The sequence below is a fragment of the Phyllobates terribilis genome, unplaced genomic scaffold (assembly GCF_046119375.1).
Source record: "Phyllobates terribilis strain yellow unplaced genomic scaffold, ASM4611937v1 Scaffold_27__1_contigs__length_16484149, whole genome shotgun sequence".
NCBI lineage: Eukaryota > Metazoa > Chordata > Amphibia > Anura > Dendrobatidae > Phyllobates > Phyllobates terribilis.
This window is the reverse complement of record NW_027362787.1, coordinates 5,296,661-5,318,900: the sequence shown is the minus strand read 5'-3', so window position 1 is coordinate 5,318,900 and position 22,240 is coordinate 5,296,661. Positions and strand designations below refer to the sequence as shown.

At 44.9% G+C, this 22,240-nt stretch overlaps 10 non-coding genes and 1 pseudogene across 10 annotated transcripts; all 11 read left to right on the top strand.

Moving 5' to 3' along the window:
- Positions 1–3,242: 3,242 nt before the first annotated feature.
- LOC141177346 (U2 spliceosomal RNA) lies at positions 3,243–3,433 on the top strand. The gene has a single exon (XR_012253949.1). It is a non-coding gene; the product is annotated as a U2 spliceosomal RNA (small nuclear RNA).
- A 1,115-nt stretch (positions 3,434–4,548) lies between these two features.
- Positions 4,549–4,739, top strand: LOC141177311 (U2 spliceosomal RNA). The gene has a single exon (XR_012253918.1). It is a non-coding gene; the product is annotated as a U2 spliceosomal RNA (small nuclear RNA).
- A 1,112-nt stretch (positions 4,740–5,851) lies between these two features.
- On the top strand, positions 5,852–6,042 carry LOC141177299 (U2 spliceosomal RNA). The gene has a single exon (XR_012253907.1). It is a non-coding gene; the product is annotated as a U2 spliceosomal RNA (small nuclear RNA).
- A 1,112-nt stretch (positions 6,043–7,154) lies between these two features.
- Positions 7,155–7,345, top strand: LOC141177286 (U2 spliceosomal RNA). Its single transcript, XR_012253895.1, has one exon. It is a non-coding gene; the product is annotated as a U2 spliceosomal RNA (small nuclear RNA).
- A 1,115-nt stretch (positions 7,346–8,460) lies between these two features.
- Positions 8,461–8,651, top strand: LOC141177274 (U2 spliceosomal RNA). Its single transcript, XR_012253884.1, has one exon. It is a non-coding gene; the product is annotated as a U2 spliceosomal RNA (small nuclear RNA).
- A 1,115-nt stretch (positions 8,652–9,766) lies between these two features.
- LOC141177262 (U2 spliceosomal RNA) lies at positions 9,767–9,957 on the top strand. The gene has a single exon (XR_012253873.1). It is a non-coding gene; the product is annotated as a U2 spliceosomal RNA (small nuclear RNA).
- A 1,115-nt stretch (positions 9,958–11,072) lies between these two features.
- On the top strand, positions 11,073–11,263 carry LOC141177436 (U2 spliceosomal RNA). The gene has a single exon (XR_012254030.1). It is a non-coding gene; the product is annotated as a U2 spliceosomal RNA (small nuclear RNA).
- Positions 11,264–12,378: 1,115 nt separating this feature from the next.
- LOC141177250 (U2 spliceosomal RNA) lies at positions 12,379–12,569 on the top strand. The gene has a single exon (XR_012253862.1). It is a non-coding gene; the product is annotated as a U2 spliceosomal RNA (small nuclear RNA).
- Positions 12,570–13,684: 1,115 nt separating this feature from the next.
- On the top strand, positions 13,685–13,875 carry LOC141177482 (U2 spliceosomal RNA). Its single transcript, XR_012254072.1, has one exon. It is a non-coding gene; the product is annotated as a U2 spliceosomal RNA (small nuclear RNA).
- Positions 13,876–14,990: 1,115 nt separating this feature from the next.
- LOC141177238 (U2 spliceosomal RNA) lies at positions 14,991–15,181 on the top strand. The gene has a single exon (XR_012253851.1). It is a non-coding gene; the product is annotated as a U2 spliceosomal RNA (small nuclear RNA).
- Positions 15,182–21,289: 6,108 nt separating this feature from the next.
- Positions 21,290–21,466, top strand: LOC141177853 (U2 spliceosomal RNA; annotated as a pseudogene).
- Positions 21,467–22,240: the final 774 nt, after the last annotated feature.

Sequence of the window (22,240 nt, the reverse complement as noted above, 5' to 3'; positions counted from 1 at the left end):
CGTTCTTGCTCTGACCCAGCTGGGTCTCGCCTGTCCTGCATTCCCCCTGCATACGCTGCCCTGAGACCTAGCTCCACCTGTGGGGAGCTATACCATCGAGCTGCCTTATCACGGGCCTCAGTGGACTGCTGCAGCGCTGGTGCTTCTCACCAGATACCACAGGTGGTGTCACAAACTCTTATAAAATTAACAATTATCCACCCTTTTAAAGAGTGACCCCAGGGTACGGGCCAGGGAGCCGACCACCGCGACATCCCAAAGGCCAGGCAAAGGCAAGGGTGACCTCATCGACTGGCTGACTGTGGGTTGACAGTAAGTGGGATCTCCAACCTTGTCATCATCACCCTGTGTGTTATCACACCCGTCGTCCTCAAAGCCAACCTCTTCCTGCCCTGACCGAAAAATCAAGTTGTCGCTCCAATCAGGTATTTGAGTCTCATCATCGTCTTCATCATTGTCTCCACCAACAGGAGTTACAGTTTGGGAACGAGGGTCTACATTATGCTCAGAACCTTCTTCATCTGGTCCTGGATCCGACTTATAAAGATTCTGGGCATCAGTGCAGATCATTTCCTCGTCTGGATTAACAGAAGCTCTGGAGCAGACCTCCGTTTCCCAGGCTATAGTATGAGTAAACAGCTGTGCAGACTCAACCATCTGTGTTACCCCATACTCAGACGGGCAGCTGGAGACTTGGGAGCTGTGAGGAAGCAAGTGCGATTGGGGTGACACCTCTGAGGACTGGAGTATTTGTGATGTTGAAGTTGAGGTGGAGGAGAGCCCACTTGAAGGAGCACTTGATATCCGCTGAAGCACCTGCTGTTTTTGTGCCTCATCTGGAATTTGTAGCGATGGGCGTGTCCGTAACAAAGGGATCGTATCACATTGTCCACGAAAAGAAGTCGACATGTTAGTTTGGCTGGAAGATGGTCTTTCCTCTGCAGATGTTACTTCCCCCCCACCGCGGGGGGCTCGACCCACCAGCGGACAGGCACCAGTATTAGGAGAGGGGGGCTGGCCGTCAGGGTCCACCGCGGCTCTGGCACAAACCCGTCGACACGGAGGTGGCACGGGCAGGAACGGACTGGCCGTGTCGGCTTCTCACTTTTTGGATTTTAGAAGGGCATGACATGCCTATATCTGTGTCTCCCCCTCCTTTTACTCCTCCACCTCTTTTATTTTCGCATGACTATATGTACTTGTCATTTTTCCATGTGTTAGTTATGTCTTCTGAGCAGTTTGTCAGCTTTTGGACACCTTTGAAGGTGTTTTCTATGTGTTTCTATGTGTTTTTGTTTGCCTGCCATTGGTTTTAACGGTGTTCGAAGGTGTTCGACGAACAGTTCGACGAACAGTTTGGCGAACACACGGGTGTTCGACGAACCGAACCGAACTCGAACACTACGGGGGTGGCTCAACACTAGTCTTCACTTGTTATGGCAGTTTCTCAAGAAACAGCATCAACGTCCACGTCCACGTCCCACCGCAGCGTTCAATTGTCCATATCCCAGACCTTTGAACGAAAGCGGAAATTCGCAGCTAATGCCCCACAGGCCACAGTCCTAAATTCGCACATTTCACGACTGCTTGCATTGGAAATGCTGCCTTTTAGGCTGGTGGAGACGGAATCCTTCCGCAATCTTATGGCGGTGGCCGTCCCTCGGTACTCGGTCCCCTGCCGACACTATTTTGCCCGGTGTGCCATCCCCGCACTACACAAGCACGTGTCCCAAAGCATCTGCCGTGCCCTCAACAATGCAGTTACTGGGAGAGTCCACCTGACAACGGACACGTGGACAAGTGCTTGTGGCCAGGGACGGTACATCTCTCTGACGGCACACTGGGTAAACATAGTGGAAGCCGGGACCTAGTCGGACCTTGGGACGGAACACATCCTCCCCACACCGAGGATTGCGGGCCCTATGTCAGTCAGAGTTGCCCCCACAGTGTACAGCTCCTGCGCATCCTCCTCCTCCTCCTCCTCCTCCTCATGTTCAGCCTCCATCTCAGATATCACCACTAGTGTTGAGCCACCCCCGTAGTGTTCGGGTTCGGTTCGGTTCGTCGAACACCGGGATGTTCGAGGAACTGTTCGTCGAACTGTTCGTCGAACACCTTAGAACACCGTCGAACACCGTTAAAACCAATGGCAGGCAAACAAAAACACATAGAAACACATAGAAAACACCTGCAAAGGTGTCCAAAAGCTGACAAACTGCTCAGAAGACACTCTCTTTAAAAAAGCCGGCCGGCAAATTCAGCAGCGACATACACCGGTACCCGACAATTTAGACAAGAAGGAATAGAGCATCACACATAGATTAGATAGATAGAAACATGTCAGTCACACATATAAGAAACACAGTGACAGTGTTGGTTACTGCACTTGTCATTTAGTGTAAAGGATTTATTAAAAAAAATATTAGTGTTTTCATGCACCGTCTCTTTAAAAAAGCCAGCCGGCAATTCAGCATCTGTACCCGACAATTTAGAACAGAAAGAATAGAGCTTCACACATAGATTAGATAGATAGAAACATGTCAGTCACATATATAATAAGTACAGTGATAGTGTTGCTTACTGTACTTGTCATTTAGTGTAAAGGATTTATTTAAAAAAATAATAGTGTTTTCATGCACTGTCTCTTTAAAAAAGCCGGCCGGCAATTCAGCAGCGGTACCCGACAATTTAGAACAGAAAGATAGAGCATCACACATAGATTAGATAGATAGAAACATGTCAGTCACATATATATGAAGTACAGTGATAGTGTTGGTTACTGTACTTGTCATTTAGTATTAAAATAAAGGATTTATTATTAAAAAAATTGGCGTGGGGTTCCCCTTAATTTTAGGCTCTAGCGGAGGTTAAGCAGACGGCTGGGGCAGATGTTTGAAGCCTGGGAAGGGGGTAATACCCACGGAGCTTCCCAGGCTACTAATATCAGCCCCCAGCTGAATACATAGCCTTTACTAGCTATTAAAATGGGGGACCCCCCAAAAAAAATGACGTGGGGTCCCCCCTAATTTAATAGCTAGCAAAGGCTAGGCAGACAGCTGGGGGCTGATATTAATAGCCCAGGAAGGGAGCCATGAATATTGGCCCCCTCCCAGGCTAGAAACACCAGCCGTCAGCCGCCCCAGAAATGGCGCATTCATAGGATGCGCCAATTCTGGCACTTAGCCACAAATGGACTTTTCAGGATCCTTGGGTGGCTCCGTAGTTTGAAACCAATTCTGGTTATCGCTTCTCGGCCTTTTGGCTAAGATCAAGTGTAGTATCTGTTCTTATCAGTTTAATATCTGATACGTCCCCTATCTGGGGACCATATATTAAATGGATTTTTAAAACAGGGAGATGGAAAAAGAGCTTGCTCTGTCCACTCCACGCATTGACCTGGTATTGCAGTATCTCCAGGACCGGTGCACCCCTTCTTTAATGCAGTTTCTAAAATCAGAAAGAATTGAATTCAATGTTTTTTGTTCATTTTGCTTGTTTGTCGGATTTTGGGATGGACTCTTTGGCTTTGCTTTTCTTCTCCTCATTGGATTTTTCATGTTCAAAGTTGCAGAAGCCAGATTACAAGCTCATTTTGGTTCAACTTCAGCAACTGTGCATTGCATTGCCATGTAATGTGATGCAATGCTATCTTTCTAGCTCTCCCTTTTTACTTCCTTTTGGATAAACAGACATATTAGGCAAGCATTTTGGAGCTTTCACCTAAATAACTACAGGTGGTGAGATAAGCTGCACAATATAATTGACCTTTCAGTATATTGTTGCACACACACCATCTATTTAGCAAATGCCCTTGTTATCAACAGCAGCCTTTTAAACTCACCTGAGCTAACAGGTATGTGCGCTGGTTACTCTGCTGCGCTTAAAATTTCTTTTTTGGTTTGCTACAATGCCTTTTCTGAAACGTTGTCTCCCTCTGCTGGAACACTGACTTCTTTCATTTAATGCCTGCAGACTATAAAAGAGAACCCAACCCAAAAAGTTTGGTTGATTAGTCTGTGTCATTCTGTTAAACTGTTGCTTATGGCGGTCTCTGTGAGCTTCTCAGCGACATTCAGCCAGCCAGGTATCCTGCCTGCAGTAGATGGAATGTGGCAATGGAACGCTGGCTGCGCGTGTCATAATAGGCTCTGAGCCTTTATATACCTGTGCACAGCAGCAGCCACCTTCAGTCTGCTGCTGGACAGCCAGCAGCAGCAGCAGCAGGAGAGGTATGTAATCAGGAGCCCTCCTGCTAAGGGTAGACAGCTGCTCGTTCCACCCCACCCCCCGCCTTAATTGGTTCTCCTCCCTTCCAACGGTGTTGAGGCGGGTGGGAACAGCAGGGGGTGAAGGTGCTGTGTTTAAAGAGGTGGAGTTATGCAGATCTAAAACGCGTGGATTGCAGCAGCAGCAAGCCGAAAAGTGCAGGCATGTAAGGGATCTAGAGGTTGACAACATGTCTTCTTAACGGGAGTCCAGGAGCTCATCTCCACAAATGGACTTTTCAGGATCCTTGGGTGGCTCCGTAGTTTGAAACCAATTCTGGTTATCGCTTCTCGGCCTTTTGGCTAAGATCAAGTGTAGTATCTGTTCTTATCAGTTTAATATCTGATACGTCCCCTATCTGGGGACCATATATTAAATGGATTTTTAGAACAGGGAGATGGAAAAAGAGCTTGCTCTGTCCACTCCACGCATTGACCTGGTATTGCAGTATCTCCAGGACCGGTGCACCCCTTCTTTAATGCAGTGTCTAAAATCAGAAAGAATTGAATTCAATGTTTTTTGTTCATTTTGCTTGTTTGTCGGATTTTGGGATGGACTCTTTGGCTTTGCTTTTCTTCTCCTCATTGGATTTTTCATGTTCAAAGTTGCAGAAGCCAGATTACAAGCTCATTTTGGTTCAACTTCAGCAACTGTGCATTGCATTGCCATGTAATGTGATGCAATGCTATCTTTCTAGCTCTCCCTTTTTACTTCCTTTTGGATAAACAGACATATTAGGCAAGCATTTTGGAGCTTTCACCTAAATAACTACAGGTGGTGAGATAAGCTGCACAATATAATTGACCTTTCAGTATATTGTTGCACACACACCATCTATTTAGCAAATGCCCTTGTTATCAACAGCAGCCTTTTAAACTCACCTGAGCTAACAGGTATGTGCGCTGGTTACTCTGCTGCGCTTAAAATTTCTTTTTTGGTTTGCTACAATGCCTTTTCTGAAACGTTGTCTCCCTCTGCTGGAACACTGACTTCTTTCATTTAATGCCTGCAGACTATAAAAGAGAACCCAACCCAAAAAGTTTGGTTGATTAGTCTGTGGCATTCTGTTAAACTGTTGCTTATGGCGGTCTCTGTGAGCTTCTCAGCGACATTCAGCCAGCCAGGTATCCTGCCTGCAGTAGATGGAATGTGGCAATGGAACGCTGGCTGCGCGTGTCATAATAGGCTCTGAGCCTTTATATACCTGTGCACAGCAGCAGCCACCTTCAGTCTGCTGCTGGACAGCCAGCAGCAGCAGCAGGAGAGGTATGTAATCAGGAGCCCTCCTGCTAAGGGTAGACAGCTGCTCGTTCCACCCCACCCCCCGCCTTAATTGGTTCTCCTCCCTTCCAACGGTGTTGAGGCGGGTGGGAACAGCAGGGGGTGAAGGTGCTGTGTTTAAAGAGGTGGAGTTATGCAGATCTAAAACGCGTGGATTGCAGCAGCAGCAAGCCGAAAAGTGCAGGCATGTAAGGGATCTAGAGGTTGACAACATGTCTTCTTAACGGGAGTCCAGGAGCTCATCTCCACAAATGGACTTTTCAGGATCCTTGGGTGGCTCCGTAGTTTGAAACCAATTCTGGTTATCGCTTCTCGGCCTTTTGGCTAAGATCAAGTGTAGTATCTGTTCTTATCAGTTTAATATCTGATACGTCCCCTATCTGGGGACCATATATTAAATGGATTTTTAGAACAGGGAGATGGAAAAAGAGCTTGCTCTGTCCACTCCACGCATTGACCTGGTATTGCAGTATCTCCAGGACCGGTGCACCCCTTCTTTAATGCAGTTTCTAAAATCAGAAAGAATTGAATTCAATGTTTTTTGTTCATTTTGCTTGTTTGTCGGATTTTGGGATGGACTCTTTGGCTTTGCTTTTCTTCTCCTCATTGGATTTTTCATGTTCAAAGTTGCAGAAGCCAGATTACAAGCTCATTTTGGTTCAACTTCAGCAACTGTGCATTGCATTGCCATGTAATGTGATGCAATGCTATCTTTCTAGCTCTCCCTTTTTACTTCCATTTGGATAAACAGACATATTAGGCAAGCATTTTGGAGCTTTCACCTAAATAACTACAGGTGGTGAGATAAGCTGCACAATATAATTGACCTTTCAGTATATTGTTGCACACACACCATCTATTTAGCAAATGCCCTTGTTATCAACAGCAGCCTTTTAAACTCACCTGAGCTAACAGGTATGTGCGCTGGTTACTCTGCTGCGCTTAAAATTTCTTTTTTGGTTTGCTACAATGCCTTTTCTGAAACGTTGTCTCCCTCTGCTGGAACACTGACTTCTTTCATTTAATGCCTGCAGACTATAAAAGAGAACCCAACCCAAAAAGTTTGGTTGATTAGTCTGTGGCATTCTGTTAAACTGTTGCTTATGGCGGTCTCTGTGAGCTTCTCAGCGACATTCAGCCAGCCAGGTATCCTGCCTGCAGTAGATGGAATGTGGCAATGGAACGCTGGCTGCGCGTGTCATAATAGGCTCTGAGCCTTTATATACCTGTGCACAGCAGCAGCCACCTTCAGTCTGCTGCTGGACAGCCAGCAGCAGCAGCAGGAGAGGTATGTAATCAGGAGCCCTCCTGCTAAGGGTAGACAGCTGCTCGTTCCACCCCATCCCCCGCCTTAATTGGTTCTCCTCCCTTCCAACGGTGTTGAGGCGGGTGGGAACAGCAGGGGGTGAAGGTGCTGTGTTTAAAGAGGTGGAGTTATGCAGATCTAAAACGCGTGGATTGCAGCAGCAGCAAGCCGAAAAGTGCAGGCATGTAAGGGATCTAGAGGTTGACAACATGTCTTCTTAACGGGAGTCCAGGAGCTCATCTCCACAAATGGACTTTTCAGGATCCTTGGGTGGCTCCGTAGTTTGAAACCAATTCTGGTTATCGCTTCTCGGCCTTTTGGCTAAGATCAAGTGTAGTATCTGTTCTTATCAGTTTAATATCTGATACGTCCCCTATCTGGGGACCATATATTAAATGGATTTTTAGAACAGGGAGATGGAAAAAGAGCTTGCTCTGTCCACTCCACGCATTGACCTGGTATTGCAGTATCTCCAGGACCGGTGCACCCCTTCTTTAATGCAGTGTCTAAAATCAGAAAGAATTGAATTCAATGTTTTTTGTTCATTTTGCTTGTTTGTCGGATTTTGGGATGGACTCTTTGGCTTTGCTTTTCTTCTCCTCATTGGATTTTTCATGTTCAAAGTTGCAGAAGCCAGATTACAAGCTCATTTTGGTTCAACTTCAGCAACTGTGCATTGCATTGCCATGTAATGTGATGCAATGCTATCTTTCTAGCTCTCCCTTTTTACTTCCTTTTGGATAAACAGACATATTAGGCAAGCATTTTGGAGCTTTCACCTAAATAACTACAGGTGGTGAGATAAGCTGCACAATATAATTGATCTTTCAGTATATTGTTGCACACACACCATCTATTTAGCAAATGCCCTTGTTATCAACAGCAGCCTTTTAAACTCACCTGAGCTAACAGGTATGTGCGCTGGTTACTCTGCTGCGCTTAAAATTTCTTTTTTGGTTTGCTACAATGCCTTTTCTGAAACGTTGTCTCCCTCTGCTGGAACACTGACTTCTTTCATTTAATGCCTGCAGACTATAAAAGAGAACCCAACCCAAAAAGTTTGGTTGATTAGTCTGTGGCATTCTGTTAAACTGTTGCTTATGGCGGTCTCTGTGAGCTTCTCAGCGACATTCAGCCAGCCAGGTATCCTGCCTGCAGTAGATGGAATGTGGCAATGGAACGCTGGCTGCGCGTGTCATAATAGGCTCTGAGCCTTTATATACCTGTGCACAGCAGCAGCCACCTTCAGTCTGCTGCTGGACAGCCAGCAGCAGCAGCAGCAGGAGAGGTATGTAATCAGGAGCCCTCCTGCTAAGGGTAGACAGCTGCTCGTTCCACCCCACCCCCCGCCTTAATTGGTTCTCCTCCCTTCCAATGGTGTTGAGGCGGGTGGGAACAGCAGGGGGTGAAGGTGCTGTGTTTAAAGAGGTGGAGTTATGCAGATCTAAAACGCGTGGATTGCAGCAGCAGCAAGCCGAAAAGTGCAGGCATGTAAGGGATCTAGAGGTTGACAACATGTCTTCTTAACGGGAGTCCAGGAGCTCATCTCCACAAATGGACTTTTCAGGATCCTTGGGTGGCTCCGTAGTTTGAAACCAATTCTGGTTATCGCTTCTCGGCCTTTTGGCTAAGATCAAGTGTAGTATCTGTTCTTATCAGTTTAATATCTGATACGTCCCCTATCTGGGGACCATATATTAAATGGATTTTTAGAACAGGGAGATGGAAAAAGAGCTTGCTCTGTCCACTCCACGCATTGACCTGGTATTGCAGTATCTCCAGGACCGGTGCACCCCTTCTTTAATGCAGTGTCTAAAATCAGAAAGAATTGAATTCAATGTTTTTTGTTCATTTTGCTTGTTTGTCGGATTTTGGGATGGACTCTTTGGCTTTGCTTTTCTTCTCCTCATTGGATTTTTCATGTTCAAAGTTGCAGAAGCCAGATTACAAGCTCATTTTGGTTCAACTTCAGCAACTGTGCATTGCATTGCCATGTAATGTGATGCAATGCTATCTTTCTAGCTCTCCCTTTTTACTTCCTTTTGGATAAACAGACATATTAGGCAAGCATTTTGGAGCTTTCACCTAAATAACTACAGGTGGTGAGATAAGCTGCACAATATAATTGACCTTTCAGTATATTGTTGCACACACACCATCTATTTAGCAAATGCCCTTGTTATCAACAGCAGCCTTTTAAACTCACCTGAGCTAACAGGTATGTGCGCTGGTTACTCTGCTGCGCTTAAAATTTCTTTTTTGGTTTGCTACAATGCCTTTTCTGAAACGTTGTCTCCTTCTGCTGGAACACTGACTTCTTTCATTTAATGCCTGCAGACTATAAAAGAGAACCCAACCCAAAAAGTTTGGTTGATTAGTCTGTGGCATTCTGTTAAACTGTTGCTTATGGCGGTCTCTGTGAGCTTCTCAGCGACATTCAGCCAGCCAGGTATCCTGCCTGCAGTAGATGGAATGTGGCAATGGAACGCTGGCTGCGCGTGTCATAATAGGCTCTGAGCCTTTATATACCTGTGCACAGCAGCAGCCACCTTCAGTCTGCTGCTGGACAGCCAGCAGCAGCAGCAGCAGGAGAGGTATGTAATCAGGAGCCCTCCTGCTAAGGGTAGACAGCTGCTCGTTCCACCCCACCCCCCGCCTTAATTGGTTCTCCTCCCTTCCAACGGTGTTGAGGCGGGTGGGAACAGCAGGGGGTGAAGGTGCTGTGTTTAAAGAGGTGGAGTTATGCAGATCTAAAACGCGTGGATTGCAGCAGCAGCAAGCCGAAAAGTGCAGGCATGTAAGGGATCTAGAGGTTGACAACATGTCTTCTTAACGGGAGTCCAGGAGCTCATCTCCACAAATGGACTTTTCAGGATCCTTGGGTGGCTCCGTAGTTTGAAACCAATTCTGGTTATCGCTTCTCGGCCTTTTGGCTAAGATCAAGTGTAGTATCTGTTCTTATCAGTTTAATATCTGATACGTCCCCTATCTGGGGACCATATATTAAATGGATTTTTAGAACAGGGAGATGGAAAAAGAGCTTGCTCTGTCCACTCCACGCATTGACCTGGTATTGCAGTATCTCCAGGACCGGTGCACCCCTTCTTTAATGCAGTGTCTAAAATCAGAAAGAATTGAATTCAATGTTTTTTGTTCATTTTGCTTGTTTGTCGGATTTTGGGATGGACTCTTTGGCTTTGCTTTTCTTCTCCTCATTGGATTTTTCATGTTCAAAGTTGCAGAAGCCAGATTACAAGCTCATTTTGGTTCAACTTCAGCAACTGTGCATTGCATTGCCATGTAATGTGATGCAATGCTATCTTTCTAGCTCTCCCTTTTTACTTCCTTTTGGATAAACATACATATTAGGCAAGCATTTTGGAGCTTTCACCTAAATAACTACAGGTGGTGAGATAAGCTGCACAATATAATTGACCTTTCAGTATATTGTTGCACACACACCATCTATTTAGCAAATGCCCTTGTTATCAACAGCAGCCTTTTAAACTCACCTGAGCTAACAGGTATGTGCGCTGGTTACTCTGCTGCGCTTAAAATTTCTTTTTTGGTTTGCTACAATGCCTTTTCTGAAACGTTGTCTCCCTCTGCTGGAACACTGACTTCTTTCATTTAATGCCTGCAGACTATAAAAGAGAACCCAACCCAAAAAGTTTGGTTGATTAGTCTGTGGCATTCTGTTAAACTGTTGCTTATGGCGGTCTCTGTGAGCTTCTCAGCGACATTCAGCCAGCCAGGTATCCTGCCTGCAGTAGATGGAATGTGGCAATGGAACGCTGGCTGCGCGTGTCATAATAGGCTCTGAGCCTTTATATACCTGTGCACAGCAGCAGCCACCTTCAGTCTGCTGCTGGACAGCCAGCAGCAGCAGCAGCAGGAGAGGTATGTAATCAGGAGCCCTCCTGCTAAGGGTAGACAGCTGCTCGTTCCACCCCACCCCCCGCCTTAATTGGTTCTCCTCCCTTCCAACGGTGTTGAGGCGGGTGGGAACAGCAGGGGGTGAAGGTGCTGTGTTTAAAGAGGTGGAGTTATGCAGATCTAAAACGCGTGGATTGCAGCAGCAGCAAGCCGAAAAGTGCAGGCATGTAAGGGATCTAGAGGTTGACAACATGTCTTCTTAACGGGAGTCCAGGAGCTCATCTCCACAAATGGACTTTTCAGGATCCTTGGGTGGCTCCGTAGTTTGAAACCAATTCTGGTTATCGCTTCTCGGCCTTTTGGCTAAGATCAAGTGTAGTATCTGTTCTTATCAGTTTAATATCTGATACGTCCCCTATCTGGGGACCATATATTAAATGGATTTTTAGAACAGGGAGATGGAAAAAGAGCTTGCTCTGTCCACTCCACGCATTGACCTGGTATTGCAGCATCTCCAGGACCGGTGCACCCCTTCTTTAATGCAGTTTCTAAAATCAGAAAGAATTGAATTCAATGTTTTTTGTTCATTTTGCTTGTTTGTCGGATTTTGGGATGGACTCTTTGGCTTTGCTTTTCTTCTCCTCATTGGATTTTTCATGTTCAAAGTTGCAGAAGCCAGATTACAAGCTCATTTTGGTTCAACTTCAGCAAGTGTGCATTGCATTGCCATGTAATGTGATGCAATGCTATCTTTCTAGCTCTCCCTTTTTACTTCCTTTTGGATAAACAGACATATTAGGCAAGCATTTTGGAGCTTTCACCTAAATAACTACAGGTGGTGAGATAAGCTGCACAATATAATTGACCTTTCAGTATATTGTTGCACACACACCATCTATTTAGCAAATGCCCTTGTTATCAACAGCAGCCTTTTAAACTCACCTGAGCTAACAGGTATGTGCGCTGGTTACTCTGCTGCGCTTAAAATTTCTTTTTTGGTTTGCTACAATGCCTTTTCTGAAACGTTGTCTCCCTCTGCTGGAACACTGACTTCTTTCATTTAATGCCTGCAGACTATAAAAGAGAACCCAACCCAAAAAGTTTGGTTGATTAGTCTGTGGCATTCTGTTAAACTGTTGCTTATGGCGGTCTCTGTGAGCTTCTCAGCGACATTCAGCCAGCCAGGTATCCTGCCTGCAGTAGATGGAATGTGGCAATGGAACGCTGGCTGCGCGTGTCATAATAGGCTCTGAGCCTTTATATACCTGTGCACAGCAGCAGCCACCTTCAGTCTGCTGCTGGACAGCCAGCAGCAGCAGCAGCAGGAGAGGTATGTAATCAGGAGCCCTCCTGCTAAGGGTAGACAGCTGCTCGTTCCACCCCACCCCCCGCCTTAATTGGTTCTCCTCCCTTCCAACGGTGTTGAGGCGGGTGGGAACAGCAGGGGGTGAAGGTGCTGTGTTTAAAGAGGTGGAGTTATGCAGATCTAAAACGCGTGGATTGCAGCAGCAGCAAGCCGAAAAGTGCAGGCATGTAAGGGATCTAGAGGTTGACAACATGTCTTCTTAACGGGAGTCCAGGAGCTCATCTCCACAAATGGACTTTTCAGGATCCTTGGGTGGCTCCGTAGTTTGAAACCAATTCTGGTTATCGCTTCTCGGCCTTTTGGCTAAGATCAAGTGTAGTATCTGTTCTTATCAGTTTAATATCTGATACGTCCCCTATCTGGGGACCATATATTAAATGGATTTTTAGAACAGGGAGATGGAAAAAGAGCTTGCTCTGTCCACTCCACGCATTGACCTGGTATTGCAGTATCTCCAGGACCGGTGCACCCCTTCTTTAATGCAGTTTCTAAAATCAGAAAGAATTGAATTCAATGTTTTTTGTTCATTTTGCTTGTTTGTCGGATTTTGGGATGGACTCTTTGGCTTTGCTTTTCTTCTCCTCATTGGATTTTTCATGTTCAAAGTTGCAGAAGCCAGATTACAAGCTCATTTTGGTTCAACTTCAGCAACTGTGCATTGCATTGCCATGTAATGTTATGCAATGCTATCTTTCTAGCTCTCCCTTTTTACTTCCTTTTGGATAAACAGACATATTAGGCAAGCATTTTGGAGCTTTCACCTAAATAACTACAGGTGGTGAGATAAGCTGCACAATATAATTGACCTTTCAGTATATTGTTGCACACACACCATCTATTTAGCAAATGCCCTTGTTATCAACAGCAGCCTTTTAAACTCACCTGAGCTAACAGGTATGTGCGCTGGTTACTCTGCTGCGCTTAAAATTTCTTTTTTGGTTTGCTACAATGCCTTTTCTGAAACGTTGTCTCCCTCTGCTGGAACACTGACTTCTTTCATTTAATGCCTGCAGACTATAAAAGAGAACCCAACCCAAAAAGTTTGGTTGATTAGTCTGTGGCATTCTGTTAAACTGTTGCTTATGGCGGTCTCTGTGAGCTTCTCAGCGACATTCAGCCAGCCAGGTATCCTGCCTGCAGTAGATGGAATGTGGCAATGGAACGCTGGCTGCGCGTGTCATAATAGGCTCTGAGCCTTTATATACCTGTGCACAGCAGCAGCCACCTTCAGTCTGCTGCTGGACAGCCAGCAGCAGCAGCAGCAGGAGAGGTATGTAATCAGGAGCCCTCCTGCTAAGGGTAGACAGCTGCTCGTTCCACCCCACCCCCCGCCTTAATTGGTTCTCCTCCCTTCCAACGGTGTTGAGGCGGGTGGGAACAGCAGGGGGTGAAGGTGCTGTGTTTAAAGAGGTGGAGTTATGCAGATCTAAAACGCGTGGATTGCAGCAGCAGCAAGCTGAAAAGTGCAGGCATGTAAGGGATCTAGAGGTTGACAACATGTCTTCTTAACGGGAGTCCAGGAGCTCATCTCCACAAATGGACTTTTCAGGATCCTTGGGTGGCTCCGTAGTTTGAAACCAATTCTGGTTATCGCTTCTCGGCCTTTTGGCTAAGATCAAGTGTAGTATCTGTCCTTATCAGTTTAATATCTGATACGTCCCCTATCTGGGGACCATATATTAAATGGATTTTTAGAACAGGGAGATGGAAAAAGAGCTTGCTCTGTCCACTCCACGCATTGACCTGGTATTGCAGTATCTCCAGGATCGGTGCACCCCTTCTTTAATGCAGTTTCTAAAATCAGAAAGAATTGAATTCAATGTTTTTTGTTCATTTTGCTTGTTTGTCGGATTTTGGGATGGACTCTTTGGCTTTGCTTTTCTTCTCCTCATTGGATTTTTCATGTTCAAAGTTGCAGAAGCCAGATTACAAGCTCATTTTGGTTCAACTTCAGCAACTGTGCATTGCATTGCCATGTAATGTGATGCAATGCTATCTTTCTAGCTCTCCCTTTTTACTTCCTTTTGGATAAACAGACATATTAGGCAGGCATTTTGGAGCTTTCACCTAAATAACTACAGGTGGTGAGATAAGCTGCACAATATAATTGACCTTTCAGTATATTGTTGCACACACACCATCTATTTAGCAAATGCCCTTGTTATCAACAGCAGCCTTTTAAACTCACCTGAGCTAACAGGTATGTGCGCTGGTTACTCTGCTGCGCTTAAAATTTCTTTTTTGGTTTGCTACAATGCCTTTTCTGAAACGTTGTCTCCCTCTGCTGGAACACTGACTTCTTTCATTTAATGCCTGCAGACTATAAAAGAGAACCCAACCCAAAAAGTTTGGTTGATTAGTCTGTGGCATTCTGTTAAACTGTTGCTTATGGCGGTCTCTGTGAGCTTCTCAGCGACATTCAGCCAGCCAGGTATCCTGCCTGCAGTAGATGGAATGTGGCAATGGAACGCTGGCTGCGCGTGTCATAATAGGCTCTGAGCCTTTATATACCTGTGCACAGCAGCAGCCACCTTCAGTCTGCTGCTGGACAGCCAGCAGCAGCAGCAGCAGGAGAGGTATGTAATCAGGAGCCCTCCTGCTAAGGGTAGACAGCTGCTCGTTCCACCCCACCCCCCGCCTTAATTGGTTCTCCTCCCTTCCAACGGTGTTGAGGCGGGTGGGAACAGCAGGGGGTGAAGGTGCTGTGTTTAAAGAGGTGGAGTTATGCAGATCTAAAACGCGTGGATTGCAGCAGCAGCAAGCCGAAAAGTGCAGGCATGTAAGGGATCTAGAGGTTGACAACATGTCTTCTTAACGGGAGTCCAGGAGCTCATCTCCACAAATGGACTTTTCAGGATCCTTGGGTGGCTCCGTAGTTTGAAACCAATTCTGGTTATCGCTTCTCGGCCTTTTGGCTAAGATCAAGTGTAGTATCTGTTCTTATCAGTTTAATATCTGATACGTCCCCTATCTGGGGACCATATATTAAATGGATTTTTAGAACAGGGAGATGGAAAAAGAGCTTGCTCTGTCCACTCCACGCATTGACCTGGTATTGCAGTATCTCCAGGACCGGTGCACCCCTTCTTTAATGCAGTTTCTAAAATCAGAAAGAATTGAATTCAATGTTTTTTGTTCATTTTGCTTGTTTGTCGGATTTTGGGATGGACTCTTTGGCTTTGCTTTTCTTCTCCTCATTGGATTTTTCATGTTCAAAGTTGCAGAAGCCAGATTACAAGCTCATTTTGGTTCAACTTCAGCAACTGTGCATTGCATTGCCATGTAATGTGATGCAATGCTATCTTTCTAGCTCTCCCTTTTTACTTCCTTTTGGATAAACAGACATATTAGGCAAGCATTTTGGAGCTTTCACCTAAATAACTACAGGTGGTGAGATAAGCTGCACAATATAATTGACCTTTCAGTATATTGTTGCACACACACCATCTATTTAGCAAATGCCCTTGTTATCAACAGCAGCCTTTTAAACTCACCTGAGCTAACAGGTATGTGCGCTGGTTACTCTGCTGCGCTTAAAATTTCTTTTTTGGTTTGCTACAATGCCTTTTCTGAAACGTTGTCTCCCTCTGCTGGAACACTGACTTCTTTCATTTAATGCCTGCAGACTATAAAAGAGAACCCAACCCAAAAAGTTTGGTTGATTAGTCTGTGGCATTCTGTTAAACTGTTGCTTATGGCGGTCTCTGTGAGCTTCTCAGCGACATTCAGCCAGCCAGGTATCCTGCCTGCAGTAGATGGAATGTGGCAATGGAACGCTGGCTGCGCGTGTCATAATAGGCTCTGAGCCTTTATATACCTGTGCACAGCAGCAGCCACCTTCAGTCTGCTGCTGGACAGCCAGCAGCAGCAGCAGCAGGAGAGGTATGTAATCAGGAGCCCTCCTGCTAAGGGTAGACAGCTGCTCGTTCCACCCCACCCCCCGCCTTAATTGGTTCTCCTCCCTTCCAACGGTGTTGAGGCGGGTGGGAACAGCAGGGGGTGAAGGTGCTGTGTTTAAAGAGGTGGAGTTATGCAGATCTAAAACGCGTGGATTGCAGCAGCAGCAAGCCGAAAAGTGCAGGCATGTAAGGGATCTAGAGGTTGACAACATGTCTTCTTAACGGGAGTCCCGGAGCTCATCTCCACAAATGGACTTTTCAGGATCCTTGGGTGGCTCCGTAGTTTGAAACCAATTCTGGTTATCGCTTCTCGGCCTTTTGGCTCAGATCAAGTGTCTGGACATCAGGTTCCTTGAGTGCTAGCCCTCGGCCTTCCAGCATAGCCACTCCGGTGGCTTAAGCTGGATGCTGCTATAGGGGGAGAGTGAAGAGGAAACGGGAAGGCGATTTCCGTGGCTGACTATGGGAGTCAAGCTGAAATTTGCTGGGACCGGGGACCCCCGGGTCAAGAATGGATTTCGCATTGAGATTTCCGAGGAGAAGAAGGGACATTTTTCCATGTCCTACCTGGTGAATGCCATCTTCTATGAAGCATTGAAGATTAAGAAGTCGGACATTCTTTGCCTGCAGGAATTTAGAAGTCATGGAAGGTATGTGCTGGTTCTTTCTACTATGGCTGCTTGCCAAAATCTTTATAGAACCTTGAAAGGCCATACTGAGAACTCCCTCCTAGATGGACTCACTTTTACTGTCCTCTATTCAAAGGGGGATGTTCCTGTTGTTGTGTTTATGCACAATCCCTTTATCCCCCAGGAGGACATTACTGTATTCTTGAGGAGGCATTGTACTTATGTGCATTTTTCCCACAAGATCTCGAATGAAGAAGGCTTGTGGACTGGCAAATACAAGTACTTTGTTCGTTTTGCTACAGACCCCGAGGGGCCAGGGGGCATACATTATCCTCCTATGAGTTTCTCTATTGGGAGAGACACTGGTTTCTTGTACTTTCCTGATGCTCCTTTTTTCTGCAGAAGATGTAACAAGTATGGTCATGTCCAGGAGTCCTGCAGGTATCCGCCAACCTGCAGGAGGTGTAACACGTCTGGTCATATGGCGAAAGACTGCAAGAACCAGGTAAAGTGTGATGCTTGTGGTGAGGAGGGGCATGTTCTTAGGCAGTGTCAAGCTAGAACCACTCCTAAGTCTTTTGCTCAAGTGGTCGCGGAGGGGCCTGCTGTTCCTTCGACTTCTACTAGGGTTCCACAAGGTCCCCTTCCGGATGTCGGATAGGCAACTGCTCCCCAAGAGGAAGAGGATGGCACTCAGATGGACGACATATTTGAAGATGCCCAGCTTCAGCCTCCTGCGTCAGGAGGCTTTGACATGGTGATTCCAGAGGTGATGTCACCTTTCCCTCCCCAGTTTGGTGTCCGTGGTGAGGGGGAAATGGACTTGTCCAATTCTCCTGTCATACCTTGGTGCAATACTGCTTCAGAGGAGATCGGGGGCGGTGGCCAAGGGGACTTGTCTGCTGTCCGTTTCTCTGATGAGGAGGATCCTGATGTGGTCAAGAAGAAGCCAAGGACTGAGTGTTCATCCATTGCTGCCGTGTGTGATAGCCCGGTGGACTCTCGTGCTTACCCGTCAGATGTATTTTCTCCTGACATTGTTACATTTGGCATTCAGCCAGATGGTAATAGCTTTGCTTTGCTTGATGAAGTTTGAGTTGATGTTTTCTTTCTTTTTTTTTCAGGTTATGTGTGATCCCCTTTAGTTATGCCGCATCATTCTGGATGGGACATTGTGTCCCTTAATGTTAGGCAAATTAGATCTGTTACCCGAAGAACAACAGTTCTGGATTATCTAAAGGGTTTGAGTGCAGATGTCTATTGTCTACAAGAGTGTGGGATTACTGAATCTCCAGGGGATAAGGACTGGCCTTATGGCCAGTATGTTTGGTCGGGGTCCAGCTTTAACAAAAATGATGGTGTGGGGATTTTAGTTGGTAATAAGAATATTACTATTGATAGTTACACGGTTGTGGAGGTGGGTCGCTGCATTATTGTTTTTTTGAGTTATAGGGGGTGGAAGGTTAGAATGATTAATTTATATTGTCCTACTAAAAAAGAGGAGCGGCTTGCTCTTCTTGAGAAATTGAGTTTTTTTCTCCCTGGAAAAATTCCTACAGTTTTTGTTGGTGACTGTAATTGTGTCACAGAAGGTAATGTGGACATTACGGGAAAAAAGTTATCTCAACTTATTTCTGATTTTTCTTTCTTAGACGCTGCAATACTTGAGTATGGCATTCCACCACCGCCTACATATTATGCTGACCGTGGTAATATTTCATCGAGGATAGATAGGATGTTATTTTCCAAAAATATGGTTTGTTCAAGTTATGTTCAACATAAGGTACCTTTTTCTGATCATGAGTGTTTGCGTGGAGTTTTTAGTGCGAATGGGGACATGGTGTTTGGGGGTGGGGTTTGGAAATTGAATACGAGGTTGTTGGAGGATGAGGAGGTGATGAGTGAGTTGGAGAAAAGGTATGCAAGTTGGAGGTGGCGTAAGCGTGATTTTGGTAGTGTGCTTGAATGGTGGGATTGGGTGAAATTACAGTTAAAAACTTTCTTTAAAAAATGGGGCTACAAAAAAGCTGCCAGATATCGTAATAGATTTAATGACTTAAGTAGACGGATTGATTGGTTGCGTGGGTGTGTTAGGAAAGGAATGGATATGTCTGATCAGCTTGAGGTTGCTAAGAATGAGTTAAAATGTCTTCTGGATGAAAAAGGTAAAGAGATTATTTACCGTACCAAGTTAGAGATTTGGAAAAGAATGAAAAGTGCACCAGGTACTTTTTTAAAAAAATGAATGGAAGGAAGTTGGATTTGAGTGAAGTGGTAGGTGAAGATGGATCTAGTGTGGTTGGGAAGAATGTGTTGAATGAGGTGAATGGCTTCTATAGTAAGTTGTACGATGAGAAATGGATTGATCCTGGACTTGTGTCGCATGTATTGAGTGGTATGGAGAAGAGACTTGGTTCGGATGAATGTGATGCTTTGTGTGAGGATGTTATTTTGGATGAGGTGAGGAATGTTGTTATGAGTGCTAAAAAGAATAAGACGCCTGGGAAGGATGGGTTGCCTGTGGAGCTGTATGTGAAAGCTTGGGAGTTTTTGGGTAAGGACTTGACTGAGGTTTGTAGGTATATGTGGATGAATGGTGTTTTGTGTGACAGTATGAAAGAGGGTATAGTGGTTCTTGTGTTTAAGAAGGGTGAGAAAAAGCGTTTGGAGAACTGGAGACCCATATCATTGCTTAACGCTGATTATAAGGTCTACAGTAAATTGTTAGCAAATCGTATGCGTGAGGTGATTGGTAGGGTTGTGGAGGATGACCAAGTGTGTGCCGTGCCTGGTCGGAGTATAAGTGATAATTTGTTATTGTTAAGGGATATGCTTGGGGATTGTAAGACTAGAAAGCAGAAGTGTATGGTGTTAGCAATTGATTTCGAAAAGGCTTTTGATAGAGTTTCGCATGTGTTTCTGTTTAAAGTATTGGAGAGGATGGGTTTCCCTAGGGTTTTTCTGAATGGAGTTAAGTCTTTATATGATTATGTGTCAAGTGAGTTTTTAGTGAATGGATGGTTGTCTGACAAAGTGATGATTAGGTCTGGTGTAAGACAGGGGTGCCCTATGTCCCCTGTCTTGTTTGTATGTGTGATTGAGCCTTTGCTGTGTTTAGTGAGACGTGAGAAAATGATGAGAGGATTCTTAGTGCCTGGGAGTGGTGGTAAGCATGTGAAGGTGTTAGGTTACATGGATGATGTTGTGATGGTGAGTGAAAGTATGGCTTCAATGAGTAGGGTGAGGTTGCTTTTGGATTTTTTCTGTGGTGCATCAGGTTTTAGAGTTAACTGGACTAAGTGTAGTTTCAAATGCTTTGGAGATGACAGTATTCGTATGGAAGGTGTTAAGTATGAGGAGAGTGCAATTAAGGTTTTAGGGGTATTTTTCAATGATGATCTGAAAGGAAATGAGAGTTGGGACGAGTGTGGTATGCGTGTTGAGCGAAAATTGAATTTTTGGAGAATGAGAGATCTTTCTTTGCGGGGCAAAGTTCTAGTTATCAAAGCAGTGATCTTACCCATTCTGCTTTTTGTGGCCATAATTTTTCCATCCCCTTTTAGGAAAGTGAAGAGAGTTGAGAAAATGATTTTTTCCTTTTTCTGGTGCAGCAAGATGGAGAAGCTGAAGAGGGAAAGCCTTTATAAGGCCTGCCAGCATGGTGGTTTGGGATTTCCTAATGTTGAGGTTTTTTTAGGGCTCCATTATATTAAGACGATTGTGGTATTGTTGGGTAAAGGTAATAAGGGTGCATGTATGGCAAGTTATTCTGCAGGATGGATGTTGTATGGGTTAGGTTGGAGAAAGAGGGATGCGAGAGTGCCTGTGTCTTTTAAGTGTCCGGTGTGGTATGAGGTGATTGAGAAGTTTGTCAAGAAGTATGATTTGCTGAGTGTGCCGGTGGATGAGTTTAGAATGACTAAGAGGGTGTATAGGAAATTGTGTGCAAATGAGGTCGAGTCTAATATTGTTGGTTTGAGAGGGAATGAGGTTGCGGATGCTTGGAGAAAGTTGGGTATGTATGGGATGTCCAACAAACAGAAGGATGTAGTGTGGATGGCGTTTCACAATATTCTTCCAGTGAGAGACGTTCAAAAGAAGAGAGGTTTGATTAGGTCGGATGTTTGTCCAAGAGATGGATGTAATGGTTGTGAGACGGTTATGCATCTGATGTGGAATTGTGATTTTGCGCAAGACGTGTGGAAATGTGTAGGGGGGTTGTGTAGGAGTTTGGCAGGAGTGACTTTTGTGGATTGGCGTGTGGTTATGTTTGGTATTGGTGCAAGTGGACGTGTAAAGGAGAGAGTTTTGTGGTTAATTATGGCTTGTGTGTTAGAAAGTTTGTGGGATGTGAGGAATCTTTGTGTATTTAAAAGGAAATCAATTACAGTAAATGAATGTATTAGGATTATTCTTTCTAGGCTATTTTTGATTTACAAGATGGATAGTAGTAGCGGTGGTGGAACAGATGCCGAGGGAATATGGAAATTTAAAAAGTGGAGGCATATTGTAAAATTTCAGTGATCTTTTGGTTTATATTAATAAGATGTTCTTCTTTCTGTAATATTAGGTTACTTTATGCTTAATAAATATGGCCATGATGATGAGAAGTTTTTTTTGCAACAGTTTTGGTATATCCTACTGATTTGCTATAAAACTAACCTGAATGGTTTAAAAAAAAAAAAAAAAATCTGTTCTTATCAGTTTAATATCTGATACGTCCCCTATCTGGGGACCATATATTAAATGGATTTTTAGAACAGGGAGATGGAAAAAGAGCTTGCTCTGTCCACTCCACGCATTGACCTGGTATTGCAGTATCTCCAGGACCGGTGCACCCCTTCTTTAATGCAGTTTCTAAAATCAGAAAGAATTGAATTCAATGTTTTTTGTTCATTTTGCTTGTTTGTCGGATTTTGGGATGGACTCTTTGGCTTTGCTTTTCTTCTCCTCATTGGATTTTTCATGTTCAAAGTTGCAGAAGCCAGATTACAAGCTCATTTTGGTTCAACTTCAGCAACTGTGCATTGCATTGCCATGTAATGTGATGCAATGCTATCTTTCTAGCTCTCCCTTTTTACTTCCTTTTGGATAAACAGACATATTAGGCAAGCATTTTGGAGCTTTCACCTAAATAACTACAGGTGGTGAGATAAGCTGCACAATATAATTGACCTTTCAGTATATTGTTGCACACACACCATCTATTTAGCAAATGCCCTTGTTATCAACAGCAGCCTTTTAAACTCACCTGAGCTAACAGGTATGTGCGCTGGTTACTCTGCTGCGCTTAAAATTTCTTTTTTGGTTTGCTACAATGCCTTTTCTGAAACGTTGTCTCCTTCTGCTGGAACACTGACTTCTTTCATTTAATGCCTGCAGACTATAAAAGAGAACCCAACCCAAAAAGTTTGGTTGATTAGTCTGTGGCATTCTGTTAAACTGTTGCTTATGGCGGTCTCTGTGAGCTTCTCAGCGACATTCAGCCAGCCAGGTATCCTGCCTGCAGTAGATGGAATGTGGCAATGGAACGCTGGCTGCGCGTGTCATAATAGGCTCTGAGCCTTTATATACCTGTGCACAGCAGCAGCCACCTTCAGTCTGCTGCTGGACAGCC